This window comes from Ursus arctos, unplaced genomic scaffold (assembly GCF_023065955.2).
Source record: "Ursus arctos isolate Adak ecotype North America unplaced genomic scaffold, UrsArc2.0 scaffold_11, whole genome shotgun sequence".
In the NCBI taxonomy this organism is placed as follows: Eukaryota; Metazoa; Chordata; class Mammalia; order Carnivora; family Ursidae; genus Ursus; species Ursus arctos.
In genome coordinates this window covers 45,607,040-45,625,481 of record NW_026622775.1, presented here as the reverse complement: position 1 = coordinate 45,625,481, position 18,442 = coordinate 45,607,040, and the positions used below count along the sequence as shown (strand labels likewise).

Below are 18,442 nucleotides of genomic sequence, written 5' to 3'. Positions count from 1 at the left end.
AACATATATTGAATGTGCTTTAGGATCATTAGGCAGAAAAGAGCATTGGATCACTGTTGCTACACTACAGTGACTTACCAGCCTTCTTTATGCTCAATTAGAAGTTTCGAGAGCACAGAAGTTCTCAGATCTCCCACAGAGGCTGAAAAGGAGAGCAAAGAACACAGAGTCAAACTTCTACCATGTTTGGCTAAGTCATTAATTTTAACTGCATTGCAATCTGAGGTCTGTTATAAAAAGACTGAAGAAGTCAGAGAGAAGCAGTAAAGTAGTATGAACTAGTTAGAAAGTAGGATTTCTGTGATACACAGTGGGCTAACTGGGATGAATATAGTTTAATAAATCTTGGCTGCTTCTCAGAGAAAAAAGCAGAAACATTTTTTGGCAATGTTATATATGATGAACGTTATTGGATAATAAAATAACGAACCTCCTAGGGATTTAACAAGATGCATACCTCAATTATGTTGTAATGTAAAAAAGAAGTAATTTCCAATGATGGAATTAGGGCTCAAAGACTTTATTAATCATTGGGAAATATAATTATATCTACAAGATAGTATCTTCATTCAAAAGAAAAAACTTTCTGATTTGTTTTGTGGAAAGTCTATAAAAGTAGAGGGAAAAAAAGCATGCTATCAATCCATTTCACATTCATTTACATTTGTCCTTCCGTTCTCTGACCCCCAGGTAATGGCTTTTATCTCTTTTTTACTGGTGTGTTCAAAGATCCTACTGATATCTGGAAAATAACCTATTTACAAACATGATTTTTAAAATGGCAATCCACTAAACCACATCATCTTACAAATGGTTAAAAAATGAAGGACTAATCTTACTATTAATTACGTAAAAATGGGTAAAAAAAATAGCTTATTATACCAATCTGATTGAAATGAAAAAAAAACAAAACATTGTCCAGGAGAGAGGCCTCATCCGAAGAACTGACCGAGGAAGGAACTGCTGCAGACTTCACTTTTATGGTTATTGATGGGATTCAGTTTCTGGAGGATAGTGAACCTGAGGGCTTGAATTCCCGATGGCTGTTAGCTGGAGACCACCTTCAGTTCCTTGACTAAGTGGACCTCTCCAACACAGCAACTTATAAGTAACCAAAAAGAGAGAGAAAGCCTGCCAGCAAGGCAGAAGTCATTATCGTATGTGACTTAATCACAGACATGATATCCTGCCATCTTTGCCATATTCGGTTGGTAACAGGTCCCACTGAGTGGAGGATATCACACAAGGACATAAATACCAGGGGTAAGGGGCATCATTGGAGGCCATCCTGGAAGCTATATTCGTCAAGTGCCTTTCCCGCATTCACCACTTCTCTGCTTCTGATTTCATGCTGGATCCTTATGAGAAAAGACTAAAAATCCAAAAAACTGGCCACATAATTTCTATTAAGAAATGAATAATTCTATTTTTGTCTCTTTTTAAAAATGTATAATGCCTCATTCTACAGAAAAAATATGAGGCTACTGATGGTACATTCAGTGAACAACACTACAGGAAATATAAAGTGGAGTAGATTGTCAAGATGACATAGAAGAAAAATGAAATGCATTTTTATTCGATACGTAAGGTTTCATACAGGTGTTATTGCTGCCCTGAGAATTTGGCTTTGATTATCTAGGAAGTTTTAAAGCAGTAAGAAAAAAATGACTGTTTACATAGTTCTCCATGTCCTTGAATAAAATGTGTATCATTTTTCAAGGGAAACAAAGTCTTTCCTAGTATTTATTCTAAAATAATGTGTTTTTGTTTAGTTTGGTTTTTAATGGAATTATGTAAAGTAAACCTGGAGAAATCATCTACATTTTTTCAACAAATGAAGATACCAATTCTGATCAACTATATTTGGCATTTTTTTCCTGATGAAATCCAGGGCCTATTTTAAACCACACCTTACTGGGAAGTAATTCCAGAAAGGCCAATATAATAGGGTCCAGTTAAGCAAGTTTCTCATGGCTCAGTTTGAGCCTTGAAAATAATTGTGTCTAAGTAGATTTTAATTCTAAAAAACTCCCAATACATGTTATTTTTGTTAGCTGGGTTTGGATAACATTTCAGCAATGGACAGTTGGGTGTTTTGCTCTTTAACATAGGCTTGGTGTGCCAGTCTCCAGGGTGACAGTTATGGGTGAATTCATTTGTTTTAAGGATCACGTGAAGGTGGCAAAGTTGATCTTCTTTGAGAAAATAAAAAAAATAAAAGTATACCTTAATTTGTTTTCCCTAATAGGAGATTCCTGGAAAAAACAATGGATACACTAAATCAATTAATCCATAGTGGTAACTTTTTTGGTATGATAACACATGACTGGGATCTGTTATTTTGTGAAGAGATGACCAATCAGGTGCTTTTCAAGCCATAAAGCCTTTTCGTGAAGGCTTATCTGCTCACAAAGTTTTTTTGCTTAAAGACAATTGACAGAATCAACTACTTTCTAATCTATTATATTTGTGACTATAGGGGAAACAGAGGGAGCAGAAAAAGAAATAAAGCAGTATTTGCTTCTTAGACACTAAAAATATTGGTAGTAACAGTATAGGAGAAAGGTTATATAGCAGTTAATATTTGAGTCTGCATTTGAAAAGTGAAATAAATTTCAATATAATTGAGAAGTATTTTTGTCTTTAATTTAGATTCTTCTGGTTAATATTTACTCAAGGCAGAAAGACCAAAATAATGTGGTCTTGTAAAAGAGTTGTAGATAGAGTGACATTATGTGTCTTTTTTATTATTAATTAAGGGGAAAATAAAATTAGTAACTGGATTTTCAAAAAGACTGAAATGTGCATGTAGTATTTTTATATTTATTTTTAATTTAAGTAGAAAATGGATGGACTATACTAGTTTATTTATTGACCAATTGGTGGAATTCATATATTTCTTTTTGTTTTTGAACATATTATCAGCATCATGAATTATACCAACAAATGTTTGCTGAGTGCTTTCTATGTGAAGATAACTAAAACAGGTCCCCTAATCAATTATTAGTTCAACAAACAGAATTCTAGTTAGACAATCAGGCTATTAATATATTGTATATATTTATTATATATTATATTCAATATACAAGCATAATATATATTAGTAAGTAATAAATGTTAAATGAGTTATGACATAAGTGCTATCAAATGTGTTGATGAAAACGGAATGGGAGTCAAAGTCACTGTGGACTGAAGTGGCCAGGGTCTCATTGTTTCTCTGAAAAGCTACCTAGACACAATGCATACCATAAATAGGCCATTAAAATCACATGGAAAATAGGAAGATAGGAAGAAAACAGAATCCATAAATCCTGTTTCCCTACCTGTTCTCTATAGCCAAAAATTATGGAATATCATTGGAGTGAGAGCTTTTGTTATCTGAATAGCATAAATATGATGTGCTTTAAAAATGGTCTTCTCATCACTAAGAGCCACTTCTAATACTTAAAGTATCTTTTGGTAAGGAGAAACACATTACTGCTGTAGAAACAACAGGTGTTCTCTTTCACTATGAATCAAGACTGCACAAAGTGAAACTGAGAGTATAGCAGGGCTGAAGAAGGGGACCATCATTTATAGCTTAGTTATATTTTTGCTACACTGTTTAGATTTTGGAATAAAGATATATGATTAAAGAAATGTGCTGAGCAGCAGCTCTTAATGACAGAATGGGAATTGATTTCGTGCCTACTCTTCAGTCAGGTGATAACAGGGGTCAATATTTCTCGATTTTGAGAAGCTTTTGTACGGCCTGGGAACCCAAATACAAAACAGAGGGAGATATAAACACACTTTCGGGGATGGTCAAATGGGGATATTTCTAGTAGATTATAATGAATACCACAAGGGCACGGTTGATTTTTCAAAAGCAAGGCACGGGAAGACTTTCAGGAAAGCCTCCAAAATGGGCTCTTTGCTACAAAATCATCTAAAAATCTATCAACTGCTTATTGTGTTCATCGTGTTGGCAAAAAGGATTCTATTCTCATATTCTTAATAAAATGAATTGAATATTTGCATAGTACTTTACCATAAAACTTTAACATTTTATCTTACTTGATTGTCGTAAGAATCCTACAAAGTAGGTGTCCTTTCTTTGATCATTATTATCAGTTTAAAATGAAATAAACAAGTAATGAAAGCAAAAGTTGAATGAGTTCTTTGAAAGTGCTTTTTTTCTTTTGGAAGAGTGATAGGTTTTGCTTTATCTTCTTTTTTCTGGAAGGAAATCTGCTTACTTTTGTTATTTCAGGGTGGTTGTGCTGGTTAGAAATTATTGTTTGCTTAGTTTGCCCAAGGTACACTTTTCTTTTTTTTTTTTTTCTTTTTTTTTTTTTTTATGAAAGGAGCAGATATCAGAAACAGAAATGACCAGGAGTGACTCCAGAATGACAGCTTTAAAGTAATTCTTTTTTTTTTTTTTAAGATTTTATTTATTTATTCGACAGAGATAGAGACAGCCAGCGAGAGAGGGAACACAAGCAGGGGGAGTGGGAGAGGAAGAAGCAGGCTCATAGTGGAAGAGCCTGATGTGGGGCTCGATCCCATAACGCCGGGATCACGCCCTGAGCTGAAGGTGGACGTTTAACCGCTGCGCCACCCAGGCGCCCCCCAAGGTACACTTTTCTTTCCCACCCAACTTTTGGCTCATCAGGGCATGTCAGGTTGATTCTACTTGACTGAAAGGTGTTGATGAGCGAGCCTTCATCGCCTCATTTAGTTTCCCAGTGAAAGGTTTGCTTGGGAGGTAAGTAGCCACTGTCAGCCCCCCGTCAGCGTGAGAGAGAATAAAACGTTCCAGCTGTTTACCCACTGCCATTCTGGACCCAACAGGAAGAATAAAAATAAATGTTCTCATTTTAAATTGCCTCAGGAAAAAGCCCAGAGCCTTATTAACCTGGTATTATATTTTCATGCAGTCACTACTATTAAAACCTCAGGTCCCTGCAAAACATGATTCAGGAGCTCATGTTAGTTTCTCCTAGTTCCAAATATAGTTCCAAAAGTTCCAAAGTATAAAACTTCAAGATTGGCTCAATATTCTTTAATAAATTAGACACTGCTATTGATGTCATAAAGAGATGAAAATGATCTATGAGAAAATAGCAAAATCATTTAAAATGTGAGACCTGTTTAAGCAACAATTAAAAGCAAAATATATTTTATTCAACTTCATAGGCAGTGTGAATCTCTTTACCTTGTAGATAAAGAGAGAAATGATGATTATTTGGAATTATTGTTAAAAGGTATGTGTGATGGCAGTGGGAAGAAAATAAACAGAAGACTGAGGCATGTCAGGTTCATGCTGGAATATTTTGAATGCCCACTAAATAATTCAATGGACTTACGAAATTATGGGTAGCATGTGTGACTTTAAGGAGAATAAATATTTCATGTGGGGTGAAGTAAAATATCCATAAGCAGTAAGTCATACCCTCTTTCCAACAAATCTCACACTTCTTGATCCCAATTGTTTTATTAGTACAGATGAAACTATATACTTGGTTTTGGAATTCTGAATAATTTTTCAATTGTGTCTTTTCTGTCTTAGGGGAGGACTGTCCCCCTCCATCTGAATTTATGTTCTGGTTTTGAGTAAGCAAAACTCTTCCATGTTGCCAATTAAGTTTTGAGATTGTCATGGATATAGTTTTCAGTCATTCAAGAAAATACTTAATTTGCTTATTCGTGGTTGAACCCATTTTGCTTTTAAATGAGATCCTGTGTTGTTTACTGCTCTTACTGGATCCATGACACTTTTTTTTCCTATCAGGCTTTCTTTGGATATACTTAGGAAGTGGAATTTAATATTTTTAAATTCAAATGGCAGATTCTGATACTTAGCTCACATTGTGTTGGGGAAGTAATGAGGGCAAACAGTTATTCTAGCTCTTGCTCCCGTAGCAGAAGGTAAAGGGGAGAGAAAAGGACCTGTACGTACAGAGCTCCATCTTACTTCTGCCTAGATGTTAGTAAATATTCATGCTCTTTGTTGCTGAATATGGACACCGTATAGAAGTTATTAGTGAGATATAATTAAATGACACTGTATACTGATCAAAAGGATTAATCCAGATTTAGGGCTGAATGGTTAGAAATTACATACCAAATCAAAGGAAGAATGTCTTACCCAGAACTTTAAAATTGCACCAAAAATCAGTGGTAGGGGCGCCTGGGTGGCTCAGTTGTTAAGCGTCTGCCTTGGCTCAGGGCATGATCCTGGCATTCTGGGATCGAGCCCCACATCAGGCTCCTCTGCTGGGAGCCTGCTTCTTCCTCTCCCACTCCCCCTGCTTGTGTTCCCTCTCTCGCTGGCTGTCTCTCTCTCTGTCAAATAAATGAAATCTTTAAAAAAAAATTAGTGATAAACTTATGGTGCAAGTCAGGAAGAGAGAGAAGCTGGTGAATGATTTTTGATAATTATCCCAAAGGGTGATAGAATTTGGCCTATGGAGCTCAATTTAAAAATAACTAATTTAGTTGCTAAGCTGAAGTTGTCTGCTTATTAGCCCTTAACTTTGATAATGCATCAATGAGTGACTGCCAAGGTTCTAGTCCTCAGACCCTCCATACCTGAAATTCCCCTTTCCATGCTCGCCTCCATGCTATTCTCTGGAAGGGTAGTGTTGCCAGTGGAAGAGATCTGGAAGATAGAATAGTGAAGTGTGGTTTCAGAACTTGTTATAAGCTGCCAAGTCTGTGCCCTGAGTGAAGGCCAAGCTTTCCATAGATGAAAGGAAATTCAGTATTGGCTCTCATCCTACTTCCCCTAAGGAGAAAACTGCCAATTGAGCTGTTTTGGTTTAAAACGGGTGTCAGACTAATTTTATCTTTCTTCTTTTCCTTCTTCTTCCTTTTTTTTTCTTAGTTGTGCTACTTCTTTGTCCAGCTCAGCAATCTCATGTTCCTATTTCTGCATAAGACTGCAGTTTAGAGTGAGGAAATGATGGTCTTATCAAAACAAAACATTCATTTGGCAATATGGGAAAAGTCATTCTAATCTAGCTGTCCTCCAATATCTCTTGTTGACTTCCAAAGAAACGAAATTGTAGCAGAACATTTGGCTTTTAAGAATAAAGACTTTCCAACCTGTCTTGCTACTTAGGTGAGGATTGATGATGGGGTTATAATGAAAGTGATCTGAGGTAGCTTCTAGGAGCTTCCCCTCAAAAACTGCCTGGAGGGGGGCGCCTGGGTAGCTCAGGTGGTGAAGCATCTGCCGTCGGCTTAGGTCAAGATCTCAGGGTCCTGAGATTGAGCCCGGTGTCTGGCTCCCTGCTCAGCAGGGTGTCTGCTTCCTTCTCTCTCCCCCTCTCACTTGCTCTCTCTCAAGTAAAAATAAATGAAATTAAAAAAAGAAAAAAAAGAAACACCTGGAAGGTACTCTTTGCTTCTTGTCTCCTCTTGTTCTATTCTGTGATTTGGAAAGTGGAATTTTGGGGTAGGCTGCCCCAAAATATGCCATTTTGGCATGTGGATTATTTTAAGCTGAAGACTATTGGGGCCCAGGAGACTCAGGAAGAGTTTTTATCTCCCCCTTAACTGCCTAAAATAATTTAGATTGGGGGTCTATACCAAGAAGAGATCTATTACCATAGTAACTTTTTAAAAAGATTTTATTTATTTATTTATTTATTTATTTATTTATTTATTTGAGGAGGGGGAGGGGCAGAAGGAAAAGGAGAGGGAAGGGGAAAGAATCTCAAGCAGATGCCACACTAAGCACGGAGCCCAAGGTGGGGCTTGATCTCCGAGATCATGACCCGAGCCGAAACCAAGAGTCAGATGCTTATCCAATGGAAACACCCAGGTGGCCCCAAAGATAACTTTTTATATCAAAAAGACTTATCTGCATGGCATGGCAAACATTATATCACAGGATTTGCTCTTACTTGTCTTCCTATGAATTGCCTTCCTCCTCTTTGAAGCCACAGACCCCTGCCCCAATTTTTCTTAGCTCAGAATACTTACAAACCTCAATTGCCTAAGTGCCTGGGAGTCTCATGTCTTTGTGGGGCTCCTGTACATACATAATTAAATTTGTCTTTTCTCCTGTAAATATGAATTATGCCAATTTAATTATTAGATCAGCCAAAGAACCTAGAAGGGAAGAAGGGAAATTTTTTTCTGCCCAACAGGAACGTGGATATGGTGGCTGAAGTTCTATCTTGGACTATGACTATGAAGGCCACACCTAAAAAAGAGTGAAGAGAAAGTTCTAAGGAGACTGAATGTCTGAGGGCTTTATGGAACTTCTTTGTTGGCTTTGCATGACTATGAAGGACTTTGTAGATGGCTTTGACTGTCCTGAAATTGTGAAAATCTAGACTTACACATGAGGGGAAATTAAGTTTCTGACTTGTTAAAGTGATTGTATTTTGAACTTTCTGTTATTCACAACTAAAACTAATCTTACTACTTTAAAATGGTTTGTTTTGTTTAAAAAGTTTTAAAGTAATTAATACTTTATAAATTTAAGACAGTTTTTTTTTATTGTGTGCTCCAATTGGTCAGGCATGATTAAATTAACATAGATACACATAAACTTTTTAAAATTACAGTTTGAAATCCTACTCTAAAGACATTATGGAACTTTAAGGAATGTTCTTGAAATGCATATATTTTCAAAGGCAGATATGTTTAAATATGACACAATGTAGCTTCTGAGTAGTAGTTTAATGCAATCATACAGTGCCTGACAATCACACAATACTCCACAAAATTGTTAGCAATAAGAATTTAAATAATACTATTTAATTCAATTAAGCATTTTTACTGAAGGTAGGGGTTTTTATTTGGAATCCTAAAAGTCTCTGATATGGATAGCAACTTTTATATTATGAGTAGTGGTCAAATAAAAGTTGTAAATAGCTTGCATGAAATACAAACTGAAAAAAATATTAGTATGTTGGTTTCACTAATTTAATTTTAATCAATAAGCATCACTTTCAGCAAACATGGATATATGAACTGAATATTTGTGTCCCCCTAAAATTCATCTGTTGAGGATCTACTCCCCAGTATGATGGTGTATTGAGATGCGTCCTTTGAGGGATATTTAGAGTTAGGGTAGATGTGAGTATAGGGTCTGTATGATGAGATTGGTGGCCTTATAAGGAGAGGAAGAGAGATCTTCCTGTTTTCACACACACACACACACACACACACACACACACACACACGGGAAAGGCCACGTGAGGACATAGCAAGAAGGTGATTATCTGCAAACCAGTGGAGAGATCTCACCAGAAGCTGACCATGGGGCACCCTGATTTCAGACTTCCATCCTCTAAAACTCTGAGATGCTTGTTGCTAAAGGCGTCCAGTTTATGATATTTTGTACAGCAGCCTGAGCTGACTGAGACAGTGAGTTATTTGGTAACAATCCCCATTGCCATTACATGATAATGAGAATGATGAGTCATTTCAGTGGGAGGCTTGTCTTTGGTCTGCCATGACTTGTTGGCACATTGTTGTCGCCACTTGCTAAATTTTTCTCTCTCCACAGTCAAGGGTTTTACGCCAGTAATTGGGTTTTAGGCAGTACCATGATTGTCAAGTACCTTTGTTTTAGATGACCTTCTCAGACATTGACTTTTCTGTGATATCTGAATTACGATGTACTGCATTTCTCTAAAAATTCTTTTCCCCATAACTTTAGGCATGTCTGCTTTAGGCACCCAAGGTGACTGTAATTCTTCAGCCAGTCCTCTCCAGCCTTCCCGAGATGTGTCTGCTGTGGTCTCCTTCCTCCCTCCAACTCTTCCCTTAACTTTGGAGTACCCTCTAGAAATCATTAAAAAAACAAATGTAGCTCCCACCTCCTTCAAAATACTCTTCATTTAAAAACTCGGTAAAAATGCATGAGAATGCTTTGCGTTTTTAATAAGCTTTTATGGCTGTAATCTAAAAACTCCAATTAAATGTCAACCAGGAAAGAAAGGTGAAGGTATCATAAGGGATCATGTTCCTAATATTGCTTAATTATGATGATTTATTCATTGGATCATTTTACCTGGAATATATTTATACCTTAATATGTAGTTAATATTTAAAAATAAGCTGATTATGCCCGTCTTAGTTTTCAAAATTATAGACCATTGTTACAATTTGGTGACATTGACATTTTGCAGACTTGTTTTCCAAATGGTAACAAACCACCAGAGGGTCATGTTAGATGAGTGGATGATGACAAAGAGAGTTCAGTGAGTGTCTCACGAGTATTCTTATTTTTGGCCACAATATCAAGATGTTGTTAATGAGATGTACTACTCAAACTTGCACATGCTTCACTGACTATATTACTTTAGGCATGAATTCAATTTTTAAAAGATAGCATAAAACAGGAGTCATGTTACCCTGCTGTGATTTTTGACAACTCTTAAGTCAGCTAAACAAACCAACCAAAAATGATTGTGTTGCATTTTACATGAATTGCAGAGTATATTTAGAGCAGGCAAGTTAAAATGTCAGTTTCCTTGTCTACTTTCCTTTTGATAAAATGTTTCTTGACAAACTATCACATACGCTCCTAAGTAGGACTTTTACAATTTTCGGCAGCTTTTGGACCTGGCCCTCTTAATGTGAGAATGGCCTAATTTGTGTGTTTATGAGTCTTGAAAACAAATGGAACTAGATTAACATTTTCTGAATATCTTACAAAAGAAACTTTAAATTCTTTGCAGATTCAAGTTGATCATCTTTTACATTAAAATATTTTAATGTTAAATTAACTGTGTTTAAAGGAATGTCTGAATTTAGTTTTATGTCTAAATTTAGTATTATTTATTATTTAGTATTATTTCTAAAAATTCTGGTTACTTGATTTCACATGGATGTACTTTCTAATAATTTTCAAATATACAGAGTTCTTATTATGGAAGACATTTTGCATTGTTTGCGATTAGCTAGTCCTGTAGTTTGTTATGAAAGATAAATAGAAGGAAACAGAAAAATCTGGACTTTTCTTTTGAAGATGATTTTCTGCTCTTGAAAATAAAACCAAGTGTATATTTGGTTTTATATATATGCACTTTACATAAGGTTCAAATAATTAGTCTGTGTTTACTTCTAGTCCCTATGTATCATGAGTCAGACGATAACTTCACACTGGTCAACATGACACAGCCAAGTCACTAGGTTTGTTTTCCTCAGTAGAAGCAAAGTTGAACCAAAAGTAATTAGATATAACTCTCTGCCACACACACAAACACACACACACATACACATATCCCACACATACTTCCTCTATTTGTTCCTAAGGAGGCTATAATCAAAGTAAAGATAAACTTGCAGCCTAGAAAGTACTTCCTTAGAGGAAGAGGGACCAGGAAGGGAGAAGCTGGCTTTATTCTGGACAGAAGCTGTAAGGTATTAGAAGATCTGAGCCCTAAAGTCAGATCGGGTTTGGTCTTGACGTCTTATACACATCCCGTTAGGATGATGCCTGGGGACCCAACACTGTTCCTCTGCTCACTTTAGAACAGGACAGATGACTTGGGTAGGAGTGTGATTGTCCAGGAGGAATCTAAACACTGTCTTTTCAGTGGCTCTGTCTTAATGGGAAGAATGCTGAGACACATGAAGATTTTGTACCCTGGCTTATTCAGTGTTGTTTTGTTTGTTTGGTTTTTTTCATTCTTATTTTTTTCCTTTTGGTCTATACATCCAGTGAATGAGTCGCTTCAGTTTTTAGACCCATGTGTTAAGTACTACATGATTCTATTGAACTACACAAATGACTGACGTTCAATTCGGACTCAATACACATCAAAATCTGCATAAAAATCTATCTAACTAATTACATCAAAGCCCCTTTGTGGTTATTTCTATGTTAGCAAAGTAGGAACCCTTTTTTATAAAATATCCTACATGAACTTTCTTTTCAGATACAGGAGTTTGGAGGGAAAAAAGGGGGTGGGTTGAGACAGCCTAGATTACTTTTCCTACTTCTCCACCATTCTCATGTTCATTGTGACATCCTCATTCAGTTTGATTCTTTGCAAATATGACCACAGTTCTCACAACCTATTATACATCTTTATAGTAGGACATAGTTGAAAATATGTTTCCAGTCCTTAAAAATATTATCAACAATCCCTTTTAATAGTCCAATTCCATTAACATAAATATAGGATTTTCTCACTTTCTAAGCAAATATTATGAATTAGAAAGCTCTGATGTGTTAAAGTATAATTTACTATAAACTTAAGAAGCTAGATTCAGAAAGGTAAAAGGGGGCATTTTCCAGTGTTTATTTTTATGCTTTGGAAAAATAAAACAAATTAACAATCAATATTTAAGATTATACTTACATTTCTCAGACACAAATCTACATATAAGTTAGTTAAAAAAACTGGTTTTGTTATGGTTGATTGCTGGTTATTTAAATGGCCAATTTGAGTTAGTAGATAGTTTGTTCAATATACTATAACATCATCCATGGCACAAGTTTCTAAATACATTTTGCCGTAGTTAATTTGGTTGGATCCACCGACAATAATGTTAATTGAAAATTTGGCAGATAGCCAGGAAAAATAAACATGGTTAACTAGACTAAAAAAGAAAAATGCAAGTGAAATATTGCAAAGTAGGGTTCTTTTTTTCATATTGAAACAACCATTTTTCTAAATGTAGGAGCAAATATGTTTCTAAACACAGGTATATTAAACTTCACATCATAAAATATATTACTGAATCATATTTTTATTAAAAAAAAAACACTGATATGTCATAGTCTTTATTTAAGACTTGGGGATCAACAAACTCTTTTTGGTAAGGACCAGGTAGCAAATATTTTTGACTTTGTGGACCATGCCATCTCTGTCACAACTATTCAACCCTGTCCTCGTAGCTTAAAAGCAGCCATAGACAATACTTAAGTAAATTAGTGTTGATATGCTCCAATAAAACTTTGCTTTTGGATACTGAAATTTGAGTTTTGTATAATTTTCACATATCACAAAATAACATTACTTTGATTTTTTCCAACTATTTAAAAATGCAAAATCCATTTTTAGCTCATGAGCCATACAAAAACAGACAGTAGGCGGATTTGACCCATGAGCCATAGTTTGTTGAGTCCTGATTTAAATGATATACTAACTTTTATCATTTTTTTCTTTCAGTAATAAACTCTGTAGAAATTTGTTATTCTTCTTTTAATTTTTTTCAAAGCCACATGATTGATTTCATATCATACTAAAAAACAGGCCTAAGTCATGTAAGCCACGTAATATGAAAGTTTCACAAAGTGTCTTAACCAGATTTCCCAATATGAAAGGATTATTCATATTTCCAATGGTGTTCTTTTTTCATAGCACTATTTTTTTTTTTTTTAATTAGGTGAGGCACTGGCTGATTTCTCACCACTGTGATGTGTGGAAGTTTTATTTTTGAAGAGAGTAATGAGACTTGCAAATCAGGGAATAGACATTAAAAGGTCAACATTACATAGTAATTTAAGAAAAAAAGAAAGCTGATTTACCCTGGTAAAGAAACCAACACAAATCATAATTAAATTTTTGAAAATTAATTTTCTACATTTTACAAGTTTTTAAATGAGAAGTGAGACCAAGAGTTTCTAATGATGAAATTTGTATCAGAACACATGGTTAAAATAAAAGAGAAAGTATACCCATCTATTGGAAATAAAAACTAAGACTTCCAAGTGCTATTGCAGAAAATAATTCACCAATATTATTGGGAAATTTCATATCCCAGATAGAAGTTTCTGTGGGTAAAGTACTAGTATTTACTTAGCTTACGGTAGTTCTTCCTTATTCATGGGAGATATATTCCAAGACCCCTGGTGGATTCCTGACACCATAAATAATGCTAAACTTTACACTATACACTGTGTTTTTTTCCTATACATACCTATGATAAAGCTTAATTTATAAATGAGGCACAGTAAGAGATTAATAACAATAACTGATAATAAAAGAGAACAATGATAACAATATATTGTAATAAAAGTTATGTGCATGTTGTCCCTCACTCTCTCTCCCTTCAAAATACTTTAGGTACTATTGGTCTTGCAATGACACGTGAGGAGGACAAGCATGTGCTTCCAGACCCTGGGATGGCAGGTAAGTGAAACTGCAGTGAGGGAAACCGTGTATGAGGGGGGCTGCTGTATTTGTTCTTTTTTCAGCCACATAACTCAACGTGGGAGGAGAGCCCTCCAAGCAAGACAAATATAATTCAGATGGAATGTAATCTTGAAAAGGTTACAAACCTGGGGCCTCCAGCAGTTTCTATAGATTTTTCACCAGGTGAAAAATCTATAGGCATTTGTTCCTGCACAAAATTGTAAATTGTACACAATTTACGCTGCACATTACTTTAGATTATTTTAGTATAATTCTAGAAATTAGAATCTCATCATTCTGAGTGCAAAATGACAAACAGATGAAATATTTCCGTGGATGGCTGAAAGTGGGAAGCAATAATACATTAATTTCATTTAATGAACAGATTGCTGATCCAGATTATCCTCTATCATTAAAACCTACCTAGACTTAGACACACACTCACACGCATGAGAGCTTATGTTCATAGAACAAATGGATGAAGCCATACCAGGTTCAGCTCGGTCATCTGTAATGGACTGAATTGTTTCTCTTTCACATTTATGTGTAAAAGCTCTAATTCCCGGTGTTATGGTATTTGGAGATGTGGCCTTTGGGAGCTAAATAGATTTTAGATGATGTCATGAGGGCAAGCCCCTCATGGTGAGATTGGTGTCTTTATAAAGAGAGACACCAGAGAGATTGCTGTCTCTCTCTCTCCGCCATGTGAGGTCACTGCAAGTAGGTGGTCATCTGCAAGCCAGGAAGGGGGTTCTCACCAGAGATGGACTGTTCTGGTCCTCTGGTCTTGGACTTCCCAACCTCTAGAACTCTGAAGCAAATAAATTTCTGTGCTTAAGCCACCTGGCCTCAGGGGTCATGTTATGGCAGCCTGAGCGGACTAATACATCTTTCAGATTGTACAGGTAAGAAACAGCTTTAATTACAAATTTCAACATGATTGGGAGAAGGAATTGCAGGACTCTGAGAGTTCTTATTTATTCCCATTTCGTGTCTGTCTGTAGTTAAGGCTAATAAGTCGCTCTATCCAGTACCATTTACTCACCTAGATACAGGGTATACACGAGGCAACTGAACAATTATACATTCAAAACTTATTTCACTGTGTCGTGGTTTTATCAGCTGTCAAAACTTTATATATACTTTCTTTTCAATAAAAAAAATAGCCCGGCATTTATTTATAACTATGCCAATGTTGAAAAACAAGAGTACAAAAGTAGATATGAATTTTTTTTTTATTGCAAGAGAATGTACGATCCCACAATGCTTTTCAGACCTTTTGAGCAACTTACATTTTAAAAAATGACGTTAGGTCTCCCACCTTTTTTCGCTTATAGTTCTAGGTTCAGGTCATCATTAATTTTGACAGATACCTACAGCTCAGTGTCAAAATGCAAGTATGGTGACCTGCAAAACAAGTTTTTCTCATTCCACTTAGACAAAGCTAAGGGACATAACTACGTGCCTGTTAAGGAATTAGACTGTTTTGTCAACAACAGAAAAGATAATTTTTTTTCTAATTGATAATAAAGCACAGAAGGTTTATCCTTCTAACAACAAATATCTGTAAAAGTGAAAAGACTGGATCTGCCACTCTAGAAGGTAAAATTCAGATGAAGGTAGTTCGTTTACCTGGGCATGTCAATGTTGATTTCAAGATGTAATTGAAGAAATGTTTGAAAGAGTGAAAACCAGGGTGGGAACATAAGAATATTAAGGTACATGATGGCTTATATTGTAAGCAGGTGAAGTAGCCCTGAAAAGAGGCTCCTAAGTTGGGGTTCTCCTCTGCCTAGCAAAAACACCAACCATTTGGTGAACCTTGAGAACAGAGGCTTCAGATCACCACATTTCACTTGGCAGCTGAAGTTACCATTGTTTGCATCCCCACCCAGCTCTCTCTTTAGTCCCCTTCCATCCTGCCTTCTCCAGGATCAATAGGTAGTAATGAATCCCTTCCCCAAAACTCTTTATTTTGTGAAACTGCTCAAATATGACAAAGGATAACCATGTAGGTAAAGGCTGCCTCTTGCCTGCAGAGACTGTCGTGGTGAAACATAATGCCTGGTTTGTCTAGCGTCTTGCTAAGAAATTGCAAGGAGCTTGGTGATCTGAAATTCATATGCTAATTTAGGGGAAAGAAATGAGGCTGTCTTGTGAGAGAAATCTAAACTGCTAAGTCTGATCCTTCCTAATGTGATGATCTGTTTTATAAAATGTCATCACACAACCAAATTGAAGCCAGATCTTCCCAAGAATCAATGTGAATCTGAGTAAAACAAACAAATTAAAAAACTAATTTTTGTTTGTTTTTTAGAAAACAGTTATGGGGGCACCTAGGTGGCACAGCTGGTTGAGCATCCGACTCTTGATTTGGGCTCAGGTCATGATCTCAGGGTCCTGAGATCCCAGCCCGCATTGGGCTCTGTGCCCAGCTCGGAGTCCGTCTGAGATTCTCTCCCCCTCTCTCTGCCCCTCCCACTCATGCTCTCTTAGTCTCTTTCTCTCTTCGAAATAAATAAATAAATAAATAAATAAATAAATAAATCCAAAAAAAAAGGATAAGAAAGAAAAAGTTGGTTTGGAAGGAAAGAAATGATCAAAATCTGTCCTGGTTTTCTCAGAGTGAAAATATTATAAAGTTAAATTATTTTAATGGCTCATTTTAGATAATCCAAACCCAAGTTAACTGATGAGATAGTGTTTCAAAAATAATTGCTAATGTTTGATAGCGGGAAAGAATGATAAAGTATTGTTAAATGAAACATGGTGCCAAAGGACATGCAGTTATTTTTATAATCGGGTTTTCTAGACTGAATATATATTACTGTTCTATTCAGCAATCTTACCAATACAAATTATTAAATACGGATAATCCAGGCAATCCTCAAGTCATGGACAAAATGTGTGGGAGCTGGAGTACATTATCCCATTGAAATAATATTATTCATGGTGTTTTACTTCCAGGACTTCCATAAAAGCCTACATAACCTATGATTTATATATTATTCATACTCTAGACCAGCACCGTCCAAAATAACTTTCTGCAATGATGCAAATGTCCTTATATCTCTGTTTCCCAATGAAATGTGGCTATTGCAACTGAGGAATTAAATTTTTAATTTTAATTAATTGAAATCACAAATTTAAATATTAAAATTTTAGTACTATAAAATATTTTTCCACTAAACAAAACTTAGTTTTGGTGGGACTACATTTCACCTTTACCTTTGCATTGTCTGAGATATTATTTTATTCTGGTTTGCATGTGTTAGGTGTGTGCATTATTTCTCTTATTACACATGAACACATCTCCAGTCTGTTGTAGTCAATGGACTAAATTAGTTTGAATGATTTTTTTCTGTTATTAATATAGTCAATTATGATTTTGATTATAATGTAATTAAATTATGCTGCTAGTTAAAAAGCATAAGCATGGGCAAAGTTTTAAATTAAAAATGCAGGTACCCGGGCACATCGGTGGCTCAGTCAGTGAAGTGTCTGCCTTCAGCTCAGATCATGATCCCAGGGTCCTGGGATTGAGCCCCAACATAAGCGGCTGGCTCTCTGCTCAGCAGGAAGTCTGCTTTCTTTCTCTCCCTCGACCCCTCCCCTGTTTGTGCTTTCTCTCTCACTCGCTCTCTCTCAAATAAGTAAATAAAATATTTTTTTAAAATGCAGGTACCCTATTGGTGCAGAACTGAGCAGAAATACAGAAACTAGTACTACTGCGAGACAGTACAGAGAAAAAGAAACCAGAAAAAGTTATGTTGCAAAGTTTACAGGGAGTAACATTGCAATTTGTCATGGCAGAGCAAGATTAGAAAGGTGTTTGTGGTGTAAAAAAATTAATAGGATAAAGTATGCAATAGATTTCAACATATACATAATGGAGTTGGTAACAGTCAGAAAGAATCAACAAAATTAGTCACTTGAAATGTGATTGACTACTTGCATTAAAAATATAAAGATGAAAATTATTTTTTCAATTACAGAAATTCTGGTAGAAAATTATGAGGCAATGACTACATAGAACTTTACAAAGAATTAAAGATGCCACCAAGCATTTGCCTTTAGAAGATGAAATTTTCTATTAATATCAAATATCAATTCTTTAAATACTTAGACAATTTTTAAGTATTTTTCTTTACTTTTAGATGATCTGTGTGACATTAGACATTGCGTGATTAATACTTTGGACACATTTTGTTTCAAAAGACTTTCAAATTTATGAAGAATTGCTATCAGTTTGTGGCCTAAAACATTCAACTGTGTCATAGATATTTAAAAATCCTATATATTCATCAAAGGAAAATTTTCTGCTAGCACGAAAAAATTGCTTTCAATCA

General features: G+C 35.5%; 1 long non-coding RNA gene across 2 annotated transcripts in view; it reads right to left on the bottom strand.

Annotated features, from left to right (window-relative positions):
• The window catches only part of LOC113255796 (uncharacterized), a 53,087-nt gene extending 46,424 nt beyond the window's left edge, over positions 1 to 6,663 (bottom strand). For both annotated transcript variants that reach the window (XR_003316445.3, XR_007187962.1), the window contains exons 1-2: positions 6,574 to 6,663; positions 79 to 142 (exon numbers count right to left, since the gene is read on the bottom strand). This is a non-coding gene — a long non-coding RNA (uncharacterized LOC113255796). The remainder of the gene's footprint in view (positions 1 to 78; positions 143 to 6,573) is intronic.
• Positions 6,664 to 18,442: the final 11,779 nt, after the last annotated feature.